This window comes from Neomonachus schauinslandi, chromosome 4 (assembly GCF_002201575.2).
Source record: "Neomonachus schauinslandi chromosome 4, ASM220157v2, whole genome shotgun sequence".
In the NCBI taxonomy this organism is placed as follows: Eukaryota; Metazoa; Chordata; class Mammalia; order Carnivora; family Phocidae; genus Neomonachus; species Neomonachus schauinslandi.
The window spans coordinates 113,776,453-113,803,611 of record NC_058406.1 but is presented as its reverse complement, the minus strand read 5'-3'; the positions used below and the strand labels follow the sequence as shown (position 1 = coordinate 113,803,611).

At 38.4% G+C, this 27,159-nt stretch overlaps 1 protein-coding gene across 1 annotated transcript in view; it reads right to left on the bottom strand.

Moving 5' to 3' along the window:
- XKR4 (XK related 4) overlaps positions 1 to 27,159 on the bottom strand; it is a 413,701-nt gene that overhangs the window by 160,165 nt on the left and 226,377 nt on the right. The window lies entirely within an intron of this gene.

The window sequence follows — 27,159 nt, the reverse complement described above, 5'->3', positions numbered from 1 at the left end:
CATTTATAATTCAAACACCAAGCCCACAAGAAACAGTTACTTTAGTGGCTTATTAATTTAAGGCCCAAAGATAACTGCTTAATAAGTACCCTTATTCTTTTTTTTTTTAGATTTTATTTATTTATTTGACAGAGAGAGACAGTGAAAGAGGGAACACAAGCAAGGGGAGTGGGAGAGGGAGAAGCAGGCTTCCACCGAGCAGGGAGCCCAATTCAGGGCTCGATGCCAGGACCCCGGGATCATGACCTGAGCTGAAGGCAGACACTTAACAACTGAGCCAACCAGGTGCCCCAAATACCCTTATTCTTAAATCTTTGCTTTGAGAAGTCCCTGCAATCTTTGGCCTCATTAGAGGCAATCCACTGACTTGAAATATGAAATGTGTTGGAAACTCAGGTGTAGAAGGGATTTGCCACTTTGACAATCTACACACACCCTTTCTGGTCAGTTTCTTTATGTGCTCAGTGGTACTCAGGAGATGGATTTCTCCTAGGGCGCCGTGCAAGTCTGAGGTACTAGAATGCATGTGCTTTCAAACCCTCCTGATGTCTTCTAAAATAAATGTTTTATTATTGAAAATTTCAAACATACACAGAGGAGAAAAAATAGTGTATTGAATCCTTATACCTTATATGTTTCACCCAGATTAAGTAATTATTGATACATGTATGCACCATACATAATTTTTTATTTATACCTTCACTTACTCTCTGACACCAGGTAATCTTGAGGCAAATCCCAAGCCTCATGTTATTTCATCTGTAAGTATTTTTTTTTAAAGATTTTATTTATTTATTTGACAGAGAAAGACACAGCGAGAGAGGGAACACAAACGGGGAGTGGGAGAGGGAGAAGCAAACTCCCTGCCGAGCAGGGAGCCCAATGCGGGACTCGATCCCGGGACTCCAGGATCATGACCTGAGCCGAAGGCAGTCGCTTAACCAACTGAGCCACCCAGGCGCCCCATCTGTAAGTATTTTATTAAATGTAATTGACAAACATAAATGCCATACCATTATTACATTACAAATAAGGATAATTTAATATTATCAAAAATACTCAGTTTTCATATTTTCCTGATGATCGTATTTTCCTTAGGGTTTGTTTGAAATACAATCCCAACAAGACCTATATGTGATGATTATTTGATATGTATCTTATGTCTCTTTTATACCACGATTCTTCTTCCATTTTTTTTTTAATTTCCTGCCTATTTTTCACTGTCTTAGTTTTGATGATTGCACACATGTGGTATGGTTAACATATTTGTCCTTTGTGTTTTCTTCAGTCAGGTAGTTACTGTTGATCAGATTCAAGTTTGATCATTTTTAGCAGGTGATGTTGACTACTTCCTTGAGGAGACCCTAATGTTCTCCTTTATGATGCCATCATCCACTAATGATCATTTCCTAGATCCATTCATTCATTAGGGGTTGTGAAATGGTGATATTCTGAGTCTATCACCCTTTAAAAATTTTTTAAATTTTTTATTTAATTTCCAGTTAGTTAACATACAGTCTAATATTAGTTTTAGGTGTACAACACAGTGATTCAACAATTCCATACAACACCCAGTGCTCATCACGACAAGTGCACTCCTTAATCCCCATCACCTATTTAGCCCATCTCCCCACCTACCTCCCCTCCATGGTAACCATCAGTTTGTTCTCTGTAGTTAAGAGTCTGTTTCTTGGTTTTCTTCTCTCTCTTTTTTTCCCTTTGCTCATTTATTTTGTTTCTTAAATTCCACATATGAGTGAAATCATGTGGTTTCTGTCTTTCTCTGATTGACTTATTTTGCTTAGCGTAAGACTCTCTAGCTCCATCCATGTTGTTGCAAATGGCAAGATTTCATTCTTTTTTATGGCTGAGTAATATTCCTATATATATATATATGTATATATATACACACACACACACACACACATGCAAATGATGTACATATCACATCTTCTTTATCCATTCATCAGGAATGGACACTTAAGCTGTTTCCATAATTTAGCTAGTATAGATAGTGTTGTTATAAATATTGGGGTACATGTATGCCTTTGGATTAGTATTTTTGTATTCTTGAGTAGATATATAGTAGTGTAGTTGCTGGATCATAGGGTAGTTCTATTTTTAACTTTTTGAGGAACCGCCATTCTGTTTTCCAGAGTGGCTGCACCAGTTTGCATTCCCACCAACAGTGCAAGAGGTTCCCCTTTCTCTGCATTCTTGCCAACACCTATTGTTTCTTGTGTTGCTGATTTTAGCCATTCTCTGTGAGTTTATAGTTTTGATTTGCATTTCCCTGATGATGAGTGATGTTGAGAATCATTTCATGTGTCTGTTGGCCATCTCTTTGTCTTCTTTGGAAAAATGTCTATTCATGCCTTCTGCCCATTTTTAAATTGGATTATTTGGGTTTTGGGTGTTGACTTTTATAAGTTCTTTATATATTTTGGATACTAACACTTAATCAGATATGTCATTTGCAAATGTCTTCTCCCATTCCATAGGTTGCCTTTTAGTTTTGTTGATGGTTTCCTTTGCTGTGCAAAAGCTTTTTATCTTGATGAAGTCCCCATAGTTTATTTTTGCTTTTGTTTCCCTTGCCTCAGGAGATACATCTAGAAGAAGTTGATATGGCTGATGTCAAAGACATTACTGCCTGAGTTTTCCTCTAGGATTTTTATTGTTTCATGCCTCCCATTTAGGTTTTTAATCCATTTTGAATTTATTTTTGTGTACGGTGTATGAAAATGGTCCAGTTTCATTCTTTTGCATGTTGCTGTCCAGTTTTCCCAACACCATTTGTTGAAGAGACTGTCTTTTCCCCATTGGATAGTCTTTCCTGCTTTGTCAAAGATTAATTGACCATATAGTTGTGGATTTATTTGTGGGTTTTCTTTTATTGTGTTCCATTGATCTATGTAGTCTATTTTTGTGCCACTACCATACTGTTTTGATTACTACAGCTTTGTAATATAACTTGAAGTCCGAATTGTGGTGCCTTCAGCTTTGTGTTTCTTTTTCAAGGTTGCTTTGGCTATTCATATCACCCTTTTTTTATTGGCTAGAATACTTCTCCAGCTGTTATGTCAATGACTCTGCAGTATGTTTAGTTGTCTGAACCTTATTCTCTAGTAGATCCCCCTAAGAAAGGTGCATAGGAACAATATTCTCTGAGTTCTTGCATATTTATAAGAGCATGTGGTTATCAATCTTGACTTGCATGGGAATAAATTTCCATCTATTATGAGGACCCTGAAGTCTCACAATTTTGCATGAAAATTGGTGCCCATTTCTAGAGTCTGTAAAAGAACTTCACCTACCTGATGCAAAGGCTTTCTGATACCAAGAGGGGAGGATGATAAGGATACAGCAATGAAGCACAAAAGCAGAATAGCTGGGGAAACCTTTGCATTGGAGGATCAGGTTCGATGGCTGTAAAATCCATGCATATTCCATATGAAATCCAAGGTCTACAATTTATTTATTTAAGTCTTAAATTTGTTCCTTCATTGCTTACTAGCATGAAGTATTGTCATGGAAATCTGATAAAAATCTGATATTCTTTCAGCCTTCAAGTCTTCTTTATTTATCTTATTGAGTATTTTGTTTGTTTGTTTGTTCCATTACTTTGGTATTCTTTGAGGCCTCCTATTTATTTATGTTGTATCTTCTTTATCTTCCATATCAATCAACACCCCTGAATGCTTTTGATCTCAAATAGCTTACTGATTTAAATTTTTTTCCTCCTTTCTACTTTCTATTTGTCTTCTAACTATGGTGTTTGAATGGCCTCACACCCCTACTAGTTGAGTTTTCATTTCTGAGCTTCTTTAAAAAAAAAATTAGAATTCTATATTGGGTTCATCTTTCTTGTCAAATCTTACTTTTTTCTATACATTTCTTTTCTAATTTTTTTCTAATTCTGATTTATATTATTTTTTCATAACTTTTATAATTCTCTTAATTTCTTTCAACTCATTTTGAAATATTTGCTTATGGTTTTTATCTGTTTTCTACATGTTTTCTTGGTATGCTTTCATTATCTGTAAGAACATCATCATTTTTCTATTCTCTTTTCCTTATAATAATTTTGATTTTTTTCTCATTGCTAAGTTTAAAAAGAGGATATGTATTGAATGGAGAACTGGATGTTATATGCAAACAATGAATCATGGAACACTGCATCAAAAACAAATGATGTAATGTATGGTGATTAACATAACATAAAAAAAAAAAGAGTTAGTTTAGTTTTTATGTAGTTTTAGGAGGGGTAAGGGGACCAGGATGGCTTGGCTGGTGTCATAGCTCCAGAGCTCATTCCTCTTTTGTTCTCATGAGTGACAAAAAAGAATATAACTTGTCAATTTTCTGACACCAGCTGCCTCTGTTTCCCTGACCCTACTTTTGAATCTGGACCTTCTCCTTCAGGTCTCATGGCTGTCCCTGTCCTGCTTAACTTGGAATCTATTCACAGCAGATTCTCTTCAATGTGGAGCCTTTTCTTGGAAAGGTCTTCACTCTGTGTGTAATGAGACTGCTCCAATAGCATCATACGTTATTTCATTATGGTCCCTGTGGACTTGTCCTTGCACTGGATCATTGAGAACACATTTCTAGGTCTTTCTATTCCTGTAAGATTGGCCCACTGCACTTTCCAGTGAGTGGCTGTTGAGGATTTGGGGGTTCTTCTGTCCTCAAGGCCTTCCCTTTGCCTCTTCCTGCATAGTTGCCAATATCACATGGCTCTTAAGAGCTGTGCCTAATCTGTCCCTTGGTAATTATGGGGGTATCTCAGCACTGAGCTTTATTTGCAGGTATTATTCATGATCCTTCAGTTTTGCTCTGCCTATTTTAATGGGATCATTTTGGTAACTTCAAAAACTATGCTGCCACTGCCATTGTATTTACAGAATAGGAGCATTTTAAAACAAACAAACAAAAAAACATGTTGAATCATTCCCTTGGGCCTCGGATTGCTCTCTATCAATTATAAGATGAAATTTGTAGAGTGCTGTTTACAGGAACTTTCATGAACAGATCACCATGTTCTCACCACTCCACAGCTGCAGCTTGTGATCAGCCCAGTGCAAACTGCTGGCACATCCTTTCTTAGACTTCCATGCATTTTCACAAACTCATTTTTTTCTTGGAATATTTTTCCAGCTTCTTTGACTGGCAAGCTCATTTTTGAACTAACAGTATCTGTTCAGTCATTACCAATAATCACTCACTCTTCCATGCTCTCCATGTTTTTATGACTTTGCTAGGGTTGCTTTAACAAAGTACCACAAACTGGTAGCCTAAATAACAGAAATGTATCATCCCAGTTCTGGAGGCTAGAAATCCATGATCAAAGTGTTGGCTCCTTCTGAGGCTGTGAAGGAGACTCTGTTACATGCCTCTCCTTTAGTTTCTGGTGGTTTGCTGGCACTCTGTGGTATTCCTTGGATTGTGGATGCATCACCCTGCTCTCTGCTTTCATCTTGTGCATGGTGTTCTTCATGTGTGTGCATCTGAGTCCAAATTTATCCTTTTTATAAACACACATTCATATTGGATTAGGACTCATCCTAATGACCTCATCTTAACTTGATCATCTGCAAAGACCTTATTGTGTTTTCAAATAAGACCACATTCAGGTAGTACAGGTACAGGTGTTAGGAGTTCAATGTTTTAGGGGGACACGATTCAACCAGTAGTGCTCTTCTATTGATGTTCGATCTTGTTTACCCTATGACCTCACCTCCCCTGTTCCAAATCTGCATCTCCTACTCTACTGAGATCCAAACCTATATGTTCATCTTACTTGTATGCCCATATGCTTTCCAGATTGCCCACAGGCATGTAAAAACAAATATATTTAAAGTGCCTCATTAGCTCTTCTTTTAAATTTGTCCCATCTTGTACATAGTAATCCACATTGCCATACACTGAGTAATCCAAGCTAGAAAGCCTAGGGGGCATCTGAGGCTTCCACTCCTCCCTCCCTTATCCCTTTTATTTGATAATAGATTATGTTCTGGAACTTTATCTCCTTATTATATTTTCCCCTCGGTTTTCCAAAGTCTGATTCTCTGGGTTTCTGTTTTGGTTCTGTAACCTACTACAGTATGACCTTAGGCTTGACATCTCTCTGTCTTACCTTTCCATCTCTAAAGAGGGATGAGAATGGTACCAATTGCATAGGCTGATCTGAGAATTAAATGAAGTAAAAGTGAAGGACTTAGCACAGAGCTTGGTAAATAGCAGGCATTCAATAAATATTAGTTCTTACTATTAATCAACTTTGAATTCTCTAATGGACCCTTCCCAGTCCTTCCAGATGTATAAATTGAATCTAATTTCTCCCATCTTAAAATCCTTAGTGACTCCCCATTGCTTGGAAGATATATAGTAAACTCAAGCAATGAAATACAGATATATAAGGCTTTTAGTTTATCTTTTCTAACCTAACTTTTAGCCTCTGCACCTTCCCTCCCCTCTCTCATCTTATGTCCTGTGTCCTGCCATATTAAAGCACCTGCTGTTCCTTGGCTATGAATTCACACCTCAATACCTTTGTTCCTGTGGTTCTCTTGCCTGGAAAGCCTCTCCATACCCTTTAACACCCTGGAATTTCTACTATTTTATGACTCAAATATCACCACTCCCTCACCCTCTGTAACCAACCAGGGAGAACTGGTCATTCCATTATTTGTGTCCAAACTATTTTTAATCAGACTTTGACCAGATAAAATAACATTATTTTTGTAGTCATTCATTTGTGAATTCACCTCACATCCCAAAATATAAACCTCTGGAGAGAAAAGAATGTCACTGTCTTTGTACCCCTACATTAAGCTCAGTTTCTCATGATTCATAGGCACTTAATTAATTCATGTCATTTTATTCATTCAATGAGTATTAAACATATGCAATGTTTGTTATTTTGTATTTTTCTGTAAGGGTCTGGAAGCCACTGTAGAGTTTTGAGCAAAAGAGTGAGAAATCCGATTTGCATTTTAACAAAATTGGTTATTGTATGAAAAGTAGGGGGCAGGAGGGCAAGGGGTAGATAGGGACATTAGCTGGAAGACTATTGCAACAATCCGGGTGAGAGAAGACGCTGACTTTAACTAGATGGCCAGTGGTATTGGTGGTAAAAAGGTATCAGAATTGGGTAATCATGAAGAGAGCACTGACAGCCTTTGCCTGTTGAGTGAACAATTAATGATTTTAATGACAGCTTCCTTGCGATTATCACAGAAGTTTAAAATCCAGGACCCACGTGGCATTAACAAAGGCAGTAAAGCTTCCACAAATGCCTTTCTGAGTTATTTTACTACTAGTTTTCACTGGAGGAGGAGATTATGCATAATCTAAGCTCTCCAGCCACAGGCTAAGAAGCTACACATGGATCTCCCAGGTCTGTAGCCCATGGGGACTTAAACTCTTGTGGTGCAGTAATTGTTTTCTGGAGCACTGGGAGCTCACAGTTAACCTGATGATGGTGGTAGGTTTGTTCCTAAGGAATAAAAAAAAACCCTCTGGCCTTATAGAGTTTCATATACTAGGACACAAAACCAAGTCTTCCAGTAATGCACATACAGAGTTCAAACATCTATTAACCAAGAATGATAAAAAATAAAACAAAACAATTTTCAGGCCAAGGGAGCTCCATTTGCAAAGGCAGAGAGATTGGGGGGGGGGACCCTGTGTTCTGATAATAAGTGCCTTTGCATCTGTAGTTTTCTAGGCCTGAAAGTATTTTGCACATTCATGTTACCTTTCTTAGAATGGCCTTGCCTTTTTTCTCCACTAAGGAAATTTAGTATTTGTGGTTTTAAACTCTAGTGATATATCTCACTTCCAGAATACCTTCCTTGGGAACCCACAACCAAGAATCCTTCCTTGCACCTGACTTCATGCTTACCTTTAATCCTGCAGGTATCTCACAGTGATGCGATTATTTGCTTATATGTTGGCTTCTATCCCAAGTCCTCCCAGGAGGGAGTGTACCCTTTCATCATTGAAGCTATCCCATTTAGCACTACTTTTGTTAATGCAGGCATTCACAAATGTGTGTTGAATTGAATTGGGAAAAAGAAAATCTCCAATTGTATTTCTTTTTTTTCCTTTTATTATGTTATGTTAATCACCATGCATTACATCATTAGCTTTTGATGTAATGTTTCATTGTTTGTGTATAACACCCAGTGCTCCATTCAGTGCCCTCTTTAATACCCATCACCAGGTTAACCCATCCCCCCTCCCCTCTAGAACCCTCAATTTGTTTCTCAGAGTCCATAGTCTCTTATGGTTCATCTGCCCCTCCGATTCCCCCCCATTCATTTTTCCCTTCTTGCTATCTTTTTTTTTTAATGTATAATGTATTATTTGTTTCAGAGGCACAGGTCTGTGATTCAACAGTCTTACACAATTCACAGCACTCACCACAGCACATACCCTTCCCAATGTCATCACCCAGCCACCCCATCCCTCCCATCCCCCACCACTCCAGCAACCCTCAGTTTGTTTCCTGAGATTAAGAATTCCTCATATCAGTGAGATCATATGATACATGTCTTTCTCTGATTGACACAACTGTTCAAAGTCTTCGGGATACAGCAAAGGCAGTCCTAAGAGGAAAGTATATAGCAATACAAGCCTTTCTCAAGAAACAAGAAAGCTCTCAAATACACAACCTAAACCTACACCTAAAGGAGCTGGAGAAAGAACAGCAAATAAAGCCTACACACAACAGGAGAAGAGAAATAATAAAGATCAGAGCAGAAATCAATGAAATAGAAACCAAAAGAACAGTAGAACAGATCAACGAAACTAGGAGCTGGTTCTTTGAAAGAATTAATAAGATTGATAAACCCCTGGCCAGACTTATGAAAAAAAAAAGAAAAAGAGAAATGACCCAAATAAATAAAATCATGAATGAAAGAGGAGCAATCACAACCAACACCAAATAAATACAAACAATTATAAGAACATATTATGAGCAACTATATGCCAGCAAATTCGATAACCTGGAAGAAATGGATGCATTCCTAGAGATGTATCAAATACCAAAACTGAACCAGGAAGAAATAGAAAACCTGAACAGACCTATAACCACTAAGGAAATTGAAGCAGTCATCAACAATCTCCCAACAAACAAGAGCCCAGGGCCAGGTGGCTTCCCAGGGGAATTCTACCAAACATTTAAAGAAGAATGAATACCTATTCTTCTGAAACTGTTCCAAAAAATAGAAATGGAAGGGAAACTTCCAAACTTGTTTTATGTGACCACCATTACCTTGATCCCAAAACCAGACAAAGACCCATCAAAAAGAAGAATTACAGACCAATATCCCTGATGAACATGGATGCAAAAATTCCAATTGTGTTTCTTTATAGTTAGTTACTTCTATGAGATTGATAAATAGCCTATGTCATATTGATTTTTGTATCTGGTTGGAAGACACATGGTTTATGATATTTAACTAATATTAGCACTGTCATGAATATTACACAATATCAGGATAGTTTTCTACTTTCTCTAAATCAGCAGTGATAGACATCAGGACTCTTATGCCCATAACTTAGTCATGAGGAAATGTCAGCTTGGGTTTTTTCATTGGGCTACCAGAAGGGGAGGTTGAAATAGAACAAATCAATGAATGTGAATATAAACATGTACTATGTGTCACACATGTTCCCATTTATTTCTCACAGTGTGGTAAGAAAAATTTGCCCAGGTGAGTGGGGGATGAAAACATAAATTTATATTTCAATGTCATATTTTTTCCCCTCTGCCACTGCTACCTCCTGTGTTGGCCATGTTGACTCCTGCCTTCCAGCTTTAAGCAAGCCCCAAAGAGAAGTCTTCAGCTCTTCAGCTTTTACTCAACATTTGACCACAAGCAGGCAATTCCACCTTGTGCTTCCACAGAGCATATGACAAGACATTTGACTTCAGGGAGATCTGCTTCTATATCAATGATTTACTTCTCAGGACAGGAAATTCTGTCCATGTTGACAAAAAGCCCCAAATAGCATTCTACTAACTGGTCATATCACCTGTTCTGGAGACAAACCATTAATACAGAAATCAAAGGAAAACTGGTAATATTTACCCATTCAATTCTAACAAATAGGTAAAGATGTTGAATCGTTCAAAGAAACTAGGCTTCATTATGTTTTTTATCTAGTAACTGCCTAGGAGATTGAGAAGTGAATACAGAGAAACAGACCTAGGAGTTCCTTTTTTACAGAAGTTTAGAATGACATGATGAAGAGCTTGTGTTCCAAGAAAAGTAGTTGTATTCCTGAAACAGAAGCAAAACAGTCATGTTTACTCTTCCACGGTGGTGTTTTTGTTTGTTTGTTTGTTTGTTTTTTTAGCTATCAGCCCTAGAGCCTTGAAGTTACTTCCTATGTTAAGCACCCTTAGGCTGTAGTTGAGTTTCTAAAAAGGAAGAGGTTTTCAAAATGAAATGTCTTCTGTAAAGAATTACAATCCCTTTGGTGAGGCCTGGGGATGTGCTAGATGTGAGGCCTCAGTTCTAAACTGAACCCCAGGAGACAAAGAGGCCCCTGACTAGGGATGGTAGTACAAGATCACTTGGAATCACAATAGGGACAGAAGAAACTTGAGAGGAGCTGAATTCCACCTCTTTGTGCTGGACAGATGTGGTGGCAACATTAGCCTCTGCAGTTGCCAGCCCATTAAGGACCCTCACTGTGATGACCTTTGTACATTCACCCAACTGATCTGACAAATGCTTCCACTGTGCTCTGTTCAGCTCAGAATGCTGCCAGAGATACAGAGTTGGGTGCTCCAGTCACTGAGACGGAGACAGTTTGGTCCATATGATACCACAGGTTAGTTTTTGAATGGTTCTTGGAAGCCAACTACTGGGTAGACACAGCGAAGAAATTCATGGTTGTGAGCTCCCTCCTAGTCTAATCCAGATCCTTCGCATTGCATTGTAACCACATGTCTACTCTGACACTGGGAGAGAGGAGCATGGCTAATGGCCTGTCCCTGGAAATGACTCTTTCTATATCTGAAGGCGAAAGCCAAGCAGTCTTGTCTCCTTGGCATCTGTGTTATTATTATCTAACTGGAAAGCATTTCCCCCCTCTGATTCTTATAGCCACTTAGCTTTTGAGCCAAGTTTTGCATCTGAAGATGGAGGTAACCATCCCTCCTGACAGGCTGCTGGGAGGGGTGAATAAGGTGTGTCTTACACGTGTGCCTGGCTCACAAGAGGAACGTTGCTACTCTCCAAGGTTATTGATGTTTTGGGTTCTTCTAGAATGTTCATCTTCCTTACCCTAATAACTGAAGGTAGTTTTTTTCTTCAATTCTTCTCATTTTCCTTAGGCATTTTATTCTAGGGAGTGTTTCCATCACATTGGATTTAGCCTTTGCCTGGTCTTTCAGAGGGGCGGATGGAAAATATTACCACTCTACTGAGAAACAAGACAATTTCTAGACCTTCTGAGTATCAAAGGAATCCAGGTTGGGGTCCAGATGGAGAGTGGAGGGACTCACTCAGATTTTTCTTCTTAGGATTTGGCTTTGCTGTGTTGATGAAAAAAAGATTATCTCTGAAAGGGACATTGATGACCAAGGAAGTGCATAGTCATGAAAAGTCTCAGTTCTTTTTAGATATTCATACACACAGCAGGGAGGACTCATAGAAAGCCATATTTACAGTTAAACATTTAGCATAATTACCAGGGTTTCATGTAAGAGGGAAAAAGAGTTTCAAAGCTTTAGCATTTAGCAAATACGCCCTCAGCACGGGACAGCAGTGGCTTAACTACACAGCTCTCATTAGTGCTAATGGGAGATGTTCCCAGTAAAAGTCCACTCAGAAATATCAATATGCTCCACCTCCTCCTCTGAGGTAAATATATCCAGATGACATTTGCCGCTCTTATTGTCTGACTGATTCATTTTCTGATCGGGTCATTCTTCTTATTTATTGCCTTAGGAAGTACACTAAAGGAAGATAGAGTTTTCCTTACATCACAAAAGGCCACCAAGAATTCAGCACCAACTTTATCAACATAATCTCAGTCTAACAATATCTTGATTCTGTCATTTCCTTAGCATTCTTGAAGCTGTGCACACAAACACACCTATACAACTCCCACCATGCTGTGCACACAGACACCCACACATAACCCACCCCTTCCACACACCTGGACACAAATTCAAGTCCAGTGTTTTTCTGAGGATTTCAACTGAATTGGAATTCTCAGCTCCTTCTCATCAGTATTTTCCAAGTGCTAAGAGCAGCCTGGACTAATGTTACAGCCTCCCACATTACCAGCTTGAGACCCAAACATAACATGGCAAAAGCAATAAACTTGGGAGGAAAAGTCCAAACATGGACTCATCATGTGGAGCACTACATATGTGTTTAATCTAAAATTTAATGTGACTGAGATAATCTTTCAATTACTTGTGAGGAAATGAGGTGTGTATTACTGTTGTTTCAGATAGTTCAGTCCTTAAATAATATTTGATCAAAAGCTCACTACTGACATGTCAAGAGCTGAATCAGAAATCATTACTAGCTATGAGGATATAATGCATGCATATTCTAACACTGAATTGTTTATCTTCTAGCACATTAAACAGATTAGTTGTTGACTTTGTTATTTTTACTATCTGAAAAATGCAGAGTAAAATCTGTGCAGAAGAGTTTTAAAGAAACAACATTAATAAATGGTAATTCCAGAAAGTGATATTTTCTTGTTGCCTGGCTACAAAGGAAGCTTTACAACTATGTATGTATACACATTTACGATATATACACCAATGCATATATACATATATCTCCTCAACAGTAGGCACTGATAAGTAACAAAATAGTATGATTTGTCATCTTAAGAAGCTCTTTATTGGCTATGTTAAGGGATAAGGACACAACCATCACTTTTTTAAACACCAGAACATCAGGTCTCAGTTTATGCTGAATAATAGTCAAAATGACTAAAAATTGTGGCCTATATTTCCATGGTGGAAGATTTTCCTGGTGGCAATTGTTTTGAAATTAGATTCTATGTCCCATCAATCATCCAAGGGGGGGAAAATGTGGGTTACAGGGGAAAGAATAAATTGGATGACCTTGCACTTGACAAACACTAGGGGTCACAGCTATCAGAGGACTGTCTGGGCTGCCCCTCACCCTGAGAAGACCCGCGTGAGCTGTCACCCCACTGCCCCTGCTCTTCATTATCACAGAGCCCTGGGGGTGTCTGCTCTCACCAGAAGTGCAAGAACACTCCCGAACCCATGAGCGTGTGTGCAGTGTGCCTCTCAGCTACATGATAAGAATATTTACAGTAAGAAAAACAGGAGAATATACTCAGGATCTCCCAGGAAATCCTTGAATGGGACAAGAGCATGCATACCTTCTCCTCATTTACCACACTTGGTTTTTCCACCCAAGGGCAACACTGCCTCTCAAACTAACGAGGTTTTGGATTTCTCTGCATATATTTGACCCCTGAGCTGTATTTCTGTCACCTCTATCTCTTGTTCAGATAATTAGAATGAATGTGGGTCCTCAGAGAAGAATAATACTCTAGTAGCTGCATATCATGGTATATAACATTCTTACATAGTATGATCTTATGCAAAGTAAAATCACACTTAGTTAGCCTCTTGACAAAAGGGACTTTTAAATGATTTTTATTGTTTTTTTAATGATTTTTATTGTTCTGTGAAAATAAAATTTATGTATAGGATATGGTTATTTTTTTTGTTTAATTTTCATGCACTCTTCTCATATACTTAATGCATAAATAGGTACTCTTCACGTATTTCCTCAAAGGAAATAGGAAAGGAGTAGGAAAGAAAAGGAGTAGGAAATAATAGAGGTTTTTTTTTCTCCACCAAATAATTTTCCCTGTAAAGGGCAGCATAGCCAGGGCCTCTTGGGACACATGGTACATTCAGCTGAAACAGGCAAGAAAGCTGTTAAACTTGAAAGGAAGGTTCTTTACTCATTCTTTTTTTTTAAATTAAATTAAATTTATTTTATTTTATTATCTTATGTTAATCACCATACATTACATCATTAGTTTTTGATGTAGTGTTCTATGATTCATTGTTTGCGTATAACATCCAGTGCTCCATACAGTACGTGCCCTCCTTAATACCCATCACCAGGCTAACCCATCCCCCCACCCCCTCTCCTCTAGAACCCTCGGTTTGTTTCTTAGAGTCCATAGTCTCTCATGGTTTGTCTCCCCCACCGATATCCCCCACTTCATTTCTCCCTTCCTACTATCTTCTTTTATTTTTAACATAGAATATATTATTTGTTTCAGAGTTACAGGTCTGTGATTCAACAGTCTTGCACAATTCACAGCACTTACCATAGCACATACCCTCCCCAATGACTATCACCCAGCCACCCCATCCCTCCCGCCCCCCACCACTCCAGCAACCCTCAGTTTGTTTCCTGAGATTAAGAATTCCTCATATCAGTGAGATCATATGATACATGTCTTTCTCTGATTGACTTATTTCACTCAGCATACTCATTCTTAACACCTCCTACCAAGTGGTACCTAGCCCACAGAGAGAACAAAAGATGCATTTATCCCCAAATGATTTTTTCTTTAGAGTTCTAATATACTAATATATTAATAGTATATTACGTGTTAAAATGGAGAAAAGTGGCTTGGAGAAAATGTAGCATACAATTGGCATAGTATAAGTTAAATTCAGGCCTTCCAATGATTAATAGACTACTATTATTGTTATTATAACTTTATTAATTAATTAATTAATTAATTAATTAATTAATTAATTCATTCATGCAGAATCTTCGCAGAGTTTGGTAGCATAAAATACAGTGCTGTGGAAAGATAAGAGAACAAAAGAACTATAGGTTTGGACGGAGTGAGTCTAAAGTATTTCAGTGCTTGTGCACAGGAAACCTTCATGCCATGAGCCAACAGGCTTCACTTTCCACTGAGGCCGTGTGTTGTGCCCTGTGTAGAAAGATTCTGAGAGAGGAATATAAAAGGCTTGCTGCTTCCAAGCTTACATTGGTCAGTTTAGTCTAGAGTTTATCACAGCTTCACCCCGAGCATCTAATTCACCTAATTCCCAAGAGTGAATTGCTGAAAGTCTCCACAGGCCAGAGTTTGGGAGGTTGTGATATCAGTTGAGCAGGAAAAAAGCACAGGAGCTTCCTGAGATTTGGAAGGTTGCCTTCTGGGGGTGGCTGACATGCAGTACAGGGTGGCTCATGGCAATGAGTCAGGAAAGGGGGAACACCTTTCTCTAAAATGATGGACATGATTGCTTCCTTCTCCCATTTGTTCAGCAATCTGTGTTCTCAACTGTTTTTAATACCCCAGGGAAAATTGTCATAGCACAATTGGTTGTAAGAATTTGGCAAATGGGATGTGAGAAAACAATATGCTAACTGTGGCAGGGGGTGATCCTTTATCCAAATAATCTGATAGCATGTAGAGTCCTGTTCAGGAGCGCTGCAGTTGAAGCTTCCACGACCACCTACAGGCTACTAACTAGAGAAATTTCTCTAGGAAATGTGCCTGCAAACCAAAAGTTCAGTGTTGCCAAAAGGAGAGTCCCCTTTGCCTAAAATAATGAATTCAGCAACTCATTCACTCATTCAGCAAGTATTTATTGAACACTAAATCAGAGATAGGCACTCGCTTTAACTCTGGGAATATAGCCGGGAATGAAATATGTACTTATATTCTAGCGAGGGAAGACAGGCGATAAGCAAAATAAACAAGTAGAAGATAAAGTATAAAACTCATGCTAAGTGCCAAAGAAAAAATAAGCCAGGAGGGAGGATAAGGAATGTTGGGATGCTTGTCAATGTAGTTATACAGCTAGGAAAATTTACTGGAGAGATGAAATCTTGGTTTGAATTCAAAGGATGGAGGGGAGGTAAGCCCTCTTTACTTAAAATCTGAAGAAGAACATTCTAGGCAGCAAGGACAGGAGGTACAAGGTACTAAGGTGGGCATATACCTAGTCCATTCCAGGAGCATCAGGTAGATAAAAATGAGCAAGCTGGGGAATAGTAGGAGATAAGATCAGAGAGGAAATGGGACAGTCTGATCATGAAGGGCCTGCTGGGCTCTATATGGACTAAGTGAGACAAAAAGCAGTTTGAGGGTTTGAACAGGTGAAAGATGTGATCTGGCCAGCATTTCACAAGGACCTTCTGACAGCTGTGCTGAGATCAAGATGAAGGGAAGTTAGTGTAGAATCCAGGAGGTTATTGCAATAACCTTGGCTGGTGATGTTGGCTGTTTGGACCTGCACAGTAGCAGTGGAGAACTCAGTGGACTCTGGGTGTTTATTTGGAAGTTAGGGCCAATGGAATTTACTGCCAGATCAGATGTGGGTGTGAAAGAAAGAGGAAGAAATGTTGATTCCAAGATGTTTGCCCTGAGCTCCTGCAAAATGGAGTTGCCATTTACTGAGATGAGGAAATGGAGATGAGCAGATTGCCACATGATGATGAGCTTCGGACATGTTAATTCTGAAATACTTACATATTCAAGGGGAGATCTTGAGTAGGCCATGGGGTGCATCAGGAATTCAAGCCCAGTCTAAGGATGATTTGGGAGGCATTACAGTATTTAAAGCTTTAAGATAAGATGAGATCATCTTCACAGTGAAGTTGTATCAACTTAATAATTTGGTGTGCCTCCTCACTAGGCATAGATTTCATGCCCATCATGAGAGAGGGTTTTACTTCAAAAGGCACTATACCTAAATACATCAGGTGACCCCAGGAGTAGGTAATCCAGGTTCTCTTGGGGAAGTGAGAATGCTAGGAAGTCACTCCCTTCCCAAAGTCTGGAGCGGAGAGAGAAGCCACCTGAGGGAGCACAAGGGTTGTTTACTTAAGAGGCCACAGGTTTATTTCAAACTCCTAGAAGAACGTTGAATAGTGTGGGTTTGCAATTAATGTGATGATAAGGTATCCATGATGTCTAAACCTAGATGCAATTTTAGTCACCTTTTTTCAATGGATATGCTGGTGAGAATGACACAGTTGTATTCAGAAAGTTTTTCCTTATAGAGTAGCCAGAAATGGCTGGGCTTCCCCTTAATTGGAAAGGGAGGAGAAAAAACAGAGAGAATCCAAGGCACCATCAAGGCAAGTGTGGGCTGGCATGTTGATGTCCTGCCCATGGTCAACTTGTCACCCATACTCTAGTACATGCTGAGGTTTTCTCTCAACCCATATGCAAGGTAGATTGGAGGTGATGAGAAGTTAATGTCCTAGGTCAGCACTCCGCTGATGACAAAGCAGAATGGGTGGATAAATACCCCAGCTGGTTCAGGCAGTGTAATTCTGAAGTGAGATCTCTACTGCCTCAAAGATTCCCTGGTGGGCTTGTGTCCCAGCTGCCCACAGTGGTTACCCACTCATTCACACACATTCATACTGCTTTCTCTTCCCTGTCTTGCTTCCCCACTCCTATCAGAGCTTCCTCTAATTGCCTTCAAATCAAGCATTTACACACAGACCCCCTCTCTTAATTACATCACATGTTCAGAGCAGCACCCCCAATGATGCATGTTCTTCCTCTGGACATCAGTCCTCCAAATATACTACTGGCATCACGTCAATGATGTGCTCATCAACCCCAAGATGGCTCCTGATTTTCCTATTGTGTGTTGATTTCTCTGCTAAACCCTCCACATTGTCTCTTATCAGGTCCAACTTCACAGGTTATCTCATTGCATGGCAGTGCAGATGTGACCCACATAAACTTCTTTTCCCAGCCCTGCATGCCCCTTTCCTTCCTCCCTTGGTGATTACTCACATTAGTTCTCTCTACACAAAGTGCCCAACCAAATCCAAGTGCCATTCCTCCATGTTTGGCTCAAGCTTTCCCCAACTGCTATTCCTACCACAGTGATTCTTATCCTGAGATGCTATCGAACTCTCTCAGCACCAAAAGGCTTGATACCCAGTGATCCCTAATCCATGCCTGAAAAATAGGTTTTGTTTTGCATGTTAACTCTGATCCATTGGAGTTAACTGTATTGAGAAGGATTCTGAGCTGGTATTTGAGCCTCTTGGTATTGATGGCAGCTGCCATTTGATGAGCAATAGCTAAAGTAACAGTTATTTGCTCAAATTCCTTCATGTGCTATTTAGTCTTGACTCATTAAATTATAAGCCCCTCAAGCTGGTTATTCTGTGGTACTTATATTCTCCCTCCTTTGAGCCTATCCAACTTATCAGTCTAAATGTAGATTCATTAATCTAAACTTAAAGCTGAATTATGAGGTTCAAACTCGCACACACGCACACACACACACACAGATTGGGTGTGTCAAGAACCAATGTCCTCACCACACACAACCATACACAACACAGGCTTAGCTGAAAATGCATCTCTGGTGGTTGTCAGTTGAGAGTTATGTACTCATTGAATGTAAAGGATTTAAAACCAGTTTTTCTCCTCTTTGAGCATTCTGCTACACAGACCTACTTCTTGTACCATATCACATTTTATTTTATTTTTTAAAGGTTTTATTTATTTACCTGCGAGACAGAAAGCATGAGCAGGGGGAGGGGCAGAGGGAGAAGCAGACTCCACGCTAGCAGGGAGCCCAATGTGGAGCTCCATCCTGGGACTCTGAGTTCATGACCTGAGCCAAAGTCAGACATTTAACTGAGCCACCCAGGCTCCCCCATATTACATTTTATTATCAACTAGTGCCTCCTAGGCAATTTTCTTTAGAGTCACAAAATAAATCAAGAGAGAATGGGCATGTACACTCATTCTTTCAGGGTATAATTTAAGTGAGCTGTCCTGGAAATTTATGAACTGAAGTTAGACATTGTGCTTTGGACTCAATTTAGCAACATCAGTGGTCAGTGAGACTTAATTTTGTGTTTTATACCATAGAGAAAAATCCAACAGATTTTGTGCTTTATTTAGAGGATGGCTTTAGTTGAAGAAAAATAATGTAGTAAAAATCTAACACATTCTTATAGGTATTGCCTGAAATTCCATTGTGGTTTAAGGAAATGTGATTCATGATGATGTATTAAATATTAAAACACATGTAAGATTTAACTGAAATTTACAGGGCAGCTTTTCTTAATTTACTGTCTATCGCATAATTTTTAGCATGCTGCATAAATAACAAAAGACTGCCTACATCCTTCTGTTGTTTTACCATAGCCCAGAATTAAAATTAAACTTGCTGACATTAAAGAAAAAGAAGGTGACATGCCACCCAGACTTGAATTTGCAACTTGGTTTTGAACAGCAGCTGAGGGCCAGTGCATGGAACTTGTCCGGGAGAGGTATGACAGTGTATGTGAGCAGTTTCAAAGTTTTTTTCTGCTAGTCAACCTTCTGGAATGAATGCACATGATCAAGCAAAGGGAATTAACTTTCTCCCTAAAATACACAGGCACTGGGTAAAATGCTTTGTATTTGTTTTCTTAGTCTTCTCAGATGCTTTATTAAGTGGTGTTATTTACTCTCTTTGGTCCATGAGGTATCCTTGCCAGAAGAGGCTTAGGTCATTTAGGAAGATCACACAGTTAGTGAGCAGTTGAGCTGACCATAGACACTATTTTTCCAAGATCCATGCTATTGAGACATAACCGGATCAACTTCCATAGAATCCTACATTATCAAACAACCTCAGGTTTCTAGCCCAGGAAAACGTGTCCGCCACCCATGCCTAAATAGCTACTTGGTTTTCTTATATTAAAATGTATTTGGGTCAGAACTAACTAGTTGAGTTGAACATGACTAACTATAGAGTTAAACATGATATTCTGTGTGGTTCAAAGTTTGAGTTTCTAGAAGGCAAGGTTGGGATTCCAATTATGGGTCCTGACACTAAGCAATCTGCTTGTCAATAGCTACGTGAGACAGTTCAATTGATCGATTGATTGATTAAGTTTGTCACAAGTTTGTCACAAACAAGCATGATTTTTCTTGAGCCTGTTTTTTAAACTGTCTGTATAAATCCAAAATATCCAAAAATCGAACTGCAGGGCTTGACCTGGTTGAGGTGCTCCAGACTTTACGTGTTGAGAAGTGATTCTACTGGACTCCCCTCACTGCACTCTGTGCACCTCCTGGCCTCCAGGACAACTGTATCATAGCCACAGCTGAGTTACTGGTGTTGCACAGGATAACCAAATAGCACCTTGTCAGAGCTGCAGTCTTTTCTCACCTTTGGGGCCACCCTTGGTCAAGGAGGATCAGAGGAGTCATTGGATAAAAGCCCCCCTCTTCCCTCACCTGGATGTGCCCAGGTCCACTTGCTCACAATGGTAGCCAGCTTGACAAAGTGCCCTGGGCTGGCAGTCCCTGCTTCTTTTTGTCTCCCACTCAGGCTCCCTGGGGCCACATCCCCATATAAACTCCATGCACTCTAGCTCTTGTCTCAGGCTCTGTTCACTGGGAGTCCAGGCTAAAACATTTACCATAAGTGAATCTAGAGCTTTATTTTTCTCATTAAGAACTATGTGGGAGTGGGGACTAAGCAAGGGACAGTTGCTCAGACTAACGATGCAAATTTTGTAACAAAATTTGGGGGAAGCAATTAGCATTTTTAAAAACAGATCCTTTTTCATTTTTAAGAGCAGATCTCTTTTAAATCCGTGTGACTTTCCATTTTTACAACACCTGACAAAATTCTTGCATTTTCACTTATTGCTCAATTAAGTTTGTCATAAAGCCCATGCCAAACCAGCCTATTTCTGTAGTCAGTTTTTGTTTCCAGGCAGCTCAAGCAAGGGACAATACTGGAGACGTGCTGTTCATCGTGAAAGGAAGACACTTCAAAGTGAATATGGCAGCCTATGGCAGTCTCATGTTTGATTTCCTTATAACATGGCAAGAGAATGCCCTGCCTTTCTTATCAAGAAAAAGAAAACCACTTATCCTATTCTCAGAAGGACCACTGGATTCAGAGTTGAGACAAACTAGCAAAGGGTTTTCCTTTAGAAAACCTTCATCCAAAATATTTCATTGATGTTGTAGATCATGTGACCCTTTCAGAACCACTCCCTTTGTATCTACTGGTTTATGGAAATAACCATTTGTTTTACTATTACCCTTTCTAGCACATGCAAATTCTCTCTCCCATCCCCTCTCTTCTTCCCTCTCTTCCTTTTACTAGCTTCAGTCTTTTCTCCATGTCAATATTAAATAGGCTATGCCCTTCCTAGATGTCTTCACTCTTCTCCAGAATAAACTGAAAATGAAGAGTAAGAAAACACAGTGTGATGGGTTCCTGAGCAGCCTTCATTATACATTTAAGGACTGCAATTATTAGGTGAGAAACATGGCCTTGATTCATAAAAGATTATAAAGGAATATTAAATTATATGCAGGCACTTCTTAAGGTAAAAGAGGAGCATGAAGAAAATAAAACTAGGGAAACAGAAAAGGTGATTTGATCAGTGGGGCATTCTAATTCAAGAGTCCATCTTCGGTTCCAGAAACCTCCATGTTGCCATTTCTAGGAACTATAATTTCTTTTCTGTTGAAAGGCAAACCTTGGCAATAGGAGACACTCAGGCCCTTATCAGTGATGGGAACCACATTGGCTCCCCATCTGCTATTTCCCACTGAATTCCCAAGTTTATTGATGGCAGTCCCATTCACTTTTGGGTAAGAGCTGGGCATGATGTAACTGTATTACACAAAAATGTTTCAGGTCCAAATATAAAGCATAAAAATTAAAGTATGTATGCACAAAATGTCAACATTTCCACCAATAATCACTTGCAAATTTAGGATTGTTTGTTTTATGGAGCTCAGCTATGCAATGGATATGTTCACTAGTTCATTTGCTTAATAACAGAATGAATATTTATTGTAAACCTAATATATATACACCACTATGTGTATATATATTAGTCACAGAAATCTGAAAATGACTAGTAAACAATTCTTGACCTCATTGTGTTTATAATTTAGTAAAGAGAACTGAACTGTACCCTTGAAAATTATAAATCAGCTATTTGAATATACTCTGGAATCTCTCTCTCCCACTCTGGTCCCCATTTCCTTCTTTCTATAGGCAACCATTACAATGAGTTAATATGCATTCTTTTAATTGGCATTTGGTCTTAAAAAAAGAACTTTTCATTGTATGTATGGACCAAGAACAGCAGGAGATTATGCTAAGTGAAATAAGTAAATTATCATATGGTTTCACTTATTTGTGGAACATAAGAAATAGCATGGAGGATATTAGGAGAAGGAAGGGAAAAATGAAGCGGGGGAAGCAGAGGGAGAGACGAACCATGAGACACTATGGACTCTGAGAAAAAAACTGAGGGTTTTAAAGGGGAGGGGGGTGGGGGGATGGGTTAGTCCAGTGATAGGTATTAAGGAGGGCACGTATTGCATGGAGCACTGGGTGTTATACACAAACAATGAATCATGGATCACTACATCAAAAACTAATGATGTACTGTATGGTGACTAACATAACATAAGAAAAAAATAATCTACCATTAAAAAAGAGAAAATTCTAAGTTTATGGAGATATTTTTTCAATAGTAATGACCTAAAAATATTTCTGGCTACTAAAACAAACAAACAAACAAACAAACAAACAAACAAACAAAACCTTTACATTTAGAAATAATTTTGACTCATATAGAAATTGAAAAGATAGTATGAAGAATTCCCATGTGACCTTCCCCTAGCTTCCTCCAAAGGTAACATCTTACCTAACCATAGTGCAATTATGAAACTAAGCTGTTGCTATTGACATTGGGGCAATGCTATTAACTAAGCTATAGACCTTGTTTAGGCTTTTACCAGTTTTTGCAAGCATTCTGTTTTTCTTTTTTTGGTGTATAGTTCTGTCAAATTTTATCACATGTGTAGATTCATCTAACTATCACCACAATCAGGACACGTATCATCCTAAATAAACTCCCTTGTGTTAGCCATTTACAGTTATACTCAACACCAACCCTAACTCTGGCAACCACTGATCTGTTCTCCATAGCTATACTTCATATAAATGGAATAATTTTTTAAATTAGGTTTGTTTTATTCAGCATAATGCCCTTCTGGTCCATCTAAGTTGTTGCGTGTATCAATGATTCATCTCTTTTTATTGCTGAGTAGTACTCTATTATATAGCTGTACCACTGTCTGTTTGTCCATTTACCCTTTGAAGGACTTTTGGATTATCTCTAGGTTTTGGTGATTATGAATATAGCTGCTATAAATATTCAAATACAGGATTTAGTGTGAATGTGAGTTTCCTTTCTCTAGAATAAATAACTATAAGTGGGATTGCTGGGTCACATTGTAAATGTATATGTAACATTCTAAGACACTGGCCTTTATTCTTGCATTTGTTCTGTTGGCATGCATTTATTTATTAAATGGCATTGTGTTAAAAATATTTTACTTTTCTATTTCACCCAGTACCATGTTTTTAAGATCCATAGGTATTGCTATGTGATTATCTAATTCACATAAAGATTATCTCCTTTAATTACTGCCTACTATTGCAAGGAAGCTCTCTACTTCAAAGAATCATATAATTAGTCATTTTGTAAAGCAAATGGTTCTTTGGAAATGAATATGCCCCAATTTATTCAGTGGATTTAGGTTTCTACTTATTGGGTTTTCTTAAAATACTGTGTCTCTTTATTGCCTCTGGGTTTGCTTCATGATTTTGCATGTTAATGAAAACATTATCAGTTACTAATAGCAGTTGTCTAAGTTTGGATCCAGGTCATGCATACGGTAGAGTCCCTATGTTATCTAAGAACTTTCCAGAGTTCACAGCAGCTGAGCTAACTGCCCATGCATGGAGGAACTCTATAAACCCATGCTCTTTCTGTAGGTCATTATCAAGCTCAAAATGACTGATCTTAGGATTTATTGATACCAAGCCAATGGCTGAAGGACCTGTAAAAGACACGAAATAATCCAGGAGCAGTATCATCATTAGCAAGGGGCCCTGAACAATTAACCACAGGCTTCAAATACATAATTTTCATACAGGCCTTAAAGGTTACAGATCCTTAGTCCTTCAGACACATACAAAATTCATTTTTCAGTGTAGCTTTCATATATAGAAGGCAGTAATTCTAGGAGCAGCCCATAGGTTATCTATATATTTACACCTATATACATATGCATTCTCAGGTAATCAGGCCATTAGTTCCTTTATCAAAAATACTTAGAAATTCTGGAAGGCACAGGTATAGGGAGCTGGTATTTTGGGTGCTTATGGGGAGTTGGGATTAGAGAAAGGGACCTGAGAGGTTGCTGCAGGTTTGGTCAGCTCAAACTTGAGTGTGCATCAGAATCAGCTGGAGGGCTGATTAAAATACAAAGTGCTGAGAACTTACCCTAGAATTTCTGATACACAGTAGATCAGAGATTGGGAGCTGGAATCTGCTGATGCTGCTGGTCTGGGGACCACATGTTGAGAATCCCTGCTATAGATGGAATGGGACAAGGATCCAGCCTTGAGCTCCAGTTATGTCTGATTATATGTACACTTGTGCCCATCATCATTTAATTTGTATCCTCTGACTCACAATCTGCCCTCCTACATGGTCACTTCATCATGATTACCAAACAGTTGAGGTTCAATGTTCTAGGCCTTTCCCTCCTCTCAACCAGTCATCTCCCCTCAAGTAGTGCTTGCTGTGCTCACATCTTAGGGTTAAGGAGGAGATATTATTCTCTTCTGTTTCTTTCTTTTTTCTTCATTAAAATATAGTAAGTGGTGTCATTAAGATGGCCAAATAGGAAGCTCCAGGAACTGGCCCCCCAAGAGACACATTAAATAAAAAATAAAGACTGGCTAAAATAAGTTTAATAACTTTAATAACTATGGAAATTAGTCAAGATCTACAGCAACTAAGTGAACTCTCAATCAAGAAAAAGTCATACTAAAAATGGTAGGAAATTTCGTGGCATTTTTACTCACCCTTACTCCACCCTGTCCCCAGCATCATATAGCAAGTTTTGAAGGAAACAGTGGCCTGGTCCCCAGGTCCCTTCCCCAGGAACCAAGAAGAGCAGAAGCAGACAAAATCTGCAATATTCTAACCTGTCTAGAGGAAGCCCAAAGGCTTGGTATCTGTGTTGCCTAACCTTGAGCACAGATGGCTAAAAACAGTGCAGTTCAGATTTCAGGACAGTGGAAGCCATGGAAGGCAGTGGTTATGGATCTAGAAAACTTCAAGGAAACTCCAGACTTACAGATGCTGCAGCAAGAGATTAATGATTGAGGAATATGATAGAACAATTAAGGCCCTGAGAAGAAACAGGGGTAAGAGTCCTAGGGAAATTAAGACATTTAAAAGTAATCATGTATACTGAATCAGAAAAAAGCACACTCATACCACACCCTGGTCCAGGGAAAATACATACTCAGAAAAGGTTTGATCCCTTAAGTCTTCACACTTGGCTGTTTAGTGAAAGTCTCTGATTAGTAGCTCCCACATGGAGCCAGTCATCAAAGATGGAAAGAAGTGGTTGTTTTTTTCAAATGCCAAGTTTTCAGCAAAAACACAGGCATACAAAGAAACAGAAAAACATGGCCCATTCAAAACAACAAAATACATTTCCAGAAACCATCTGTGTTAACATATTGGCATTGGGCTTACTAGATAAAGACTTTAAAACAACTGTCTTCTATATGCTCAAAGAGATAAAAGAAAACATAGGCAAAGAACAGAAGAAAATAATAAAAATGATAACAAAACAAAAATGTCAACAAAGAGATAGAAATTATAAAAAATGAAACAGAAAGTCTGGAGCTGAAAAATGTAACAACTCAATTGAAAAATTTACTAGAGAGATTCAACAACAGTCTCAAATGGGTAGAAGGAAGTATCAGCAAACTTGAAGTCAGGTCATTTGAAACTAGTAAGTCTGAGTAGCAAAAACAAAAAAGACTGAAGAAAAGTAACAGAGTCTGAGGGACTTACCAAGTCATTGTCAAGTGGACCTACATATATGTTATGCGCATTGAAGAAGAAAAAAGAAGGAAAAAGAATGGAGAGAATACTTGAAGAAATAATGGCCAGAGACTACCCACATTTTAGAAAAGATACATACACAAATACAAGTTCAACAAACTCCAAATAAATAAACCAAAAGAAACCTATGCTGACACATAATCAAACTGTCAAAAGTCAAAGGCAAAGAAAGAATATTGAAGCAGAAAAAAAAAAACAACCCAAAAACATGACTTGTAAGATTTTCAGCAGACTTTCCAGGAGATCCCTTGCAGGCCAGAAAGCAGTGGAATTGTGTGTTTAAAGTACTGAAAAAAACCAATAACCCGTCAACTGAGAAAGCTATATCCAGCAATACTGTCCTTCAAAAATGAAGGAGAAATAATTATATCCCCAGGTAAACAAAAGCTAAGGGAGTTCATTGCCTCTAGATCTGAATGAAAGAACATTAGGCAGTAACTTGAAGCCATATGAAAATGCAAAATCTCTGGTAAAGGTAAATACATGGAAAAATGTTAACACAAGCATTATTGTAATTTAGTTTTTAACTCTAATTTTTATTCTTCTACAGGATTTAAAAACCAAAAGCAAAAAAAAAATATAAACCTTTGTTAATGGGTATGCAATATATAAGATTTAATTTATTATATTAACATAAAGTGGGAGGTAGAATTGTAAGAGTAGTTTTTTGTATGTAATCAAAGTTAAGTTGGTATCAGTTTAAAATAGAATGTTGTAATTATGTGTCATTATGTATAATTCCTATGGTAAACACAAAGAAAATATCTATAGATTATACACAAAAGGAAATAAGAAGGTAATCAAAACATGTCATTACAAAAATTTAACTAAATACAAAGGAAGACAGGTTAATAGGGTTAATGAAGGACAAAAAGCTATAAGACATACAGAAAACAAAAAAAAAATAGGAATCCTTCCTTATCAGTGATTATTTTCAATGTAAATGGATTAAAATCTTCTGAGTAAAAGACAGATCAGCAGAGTGGATTAAAAAAATGGGATCCAACTTCATGCTGTCTACAAGAGACTCACTTTACAGCTAAAGATATACACAGATTGAAAGTGAAAGGACAGAAAAAGATATTCTTTGAAAATAGTAACTCAAAGAAAGCAGGGGTTACTAGACTAATAACAAACAAACTTT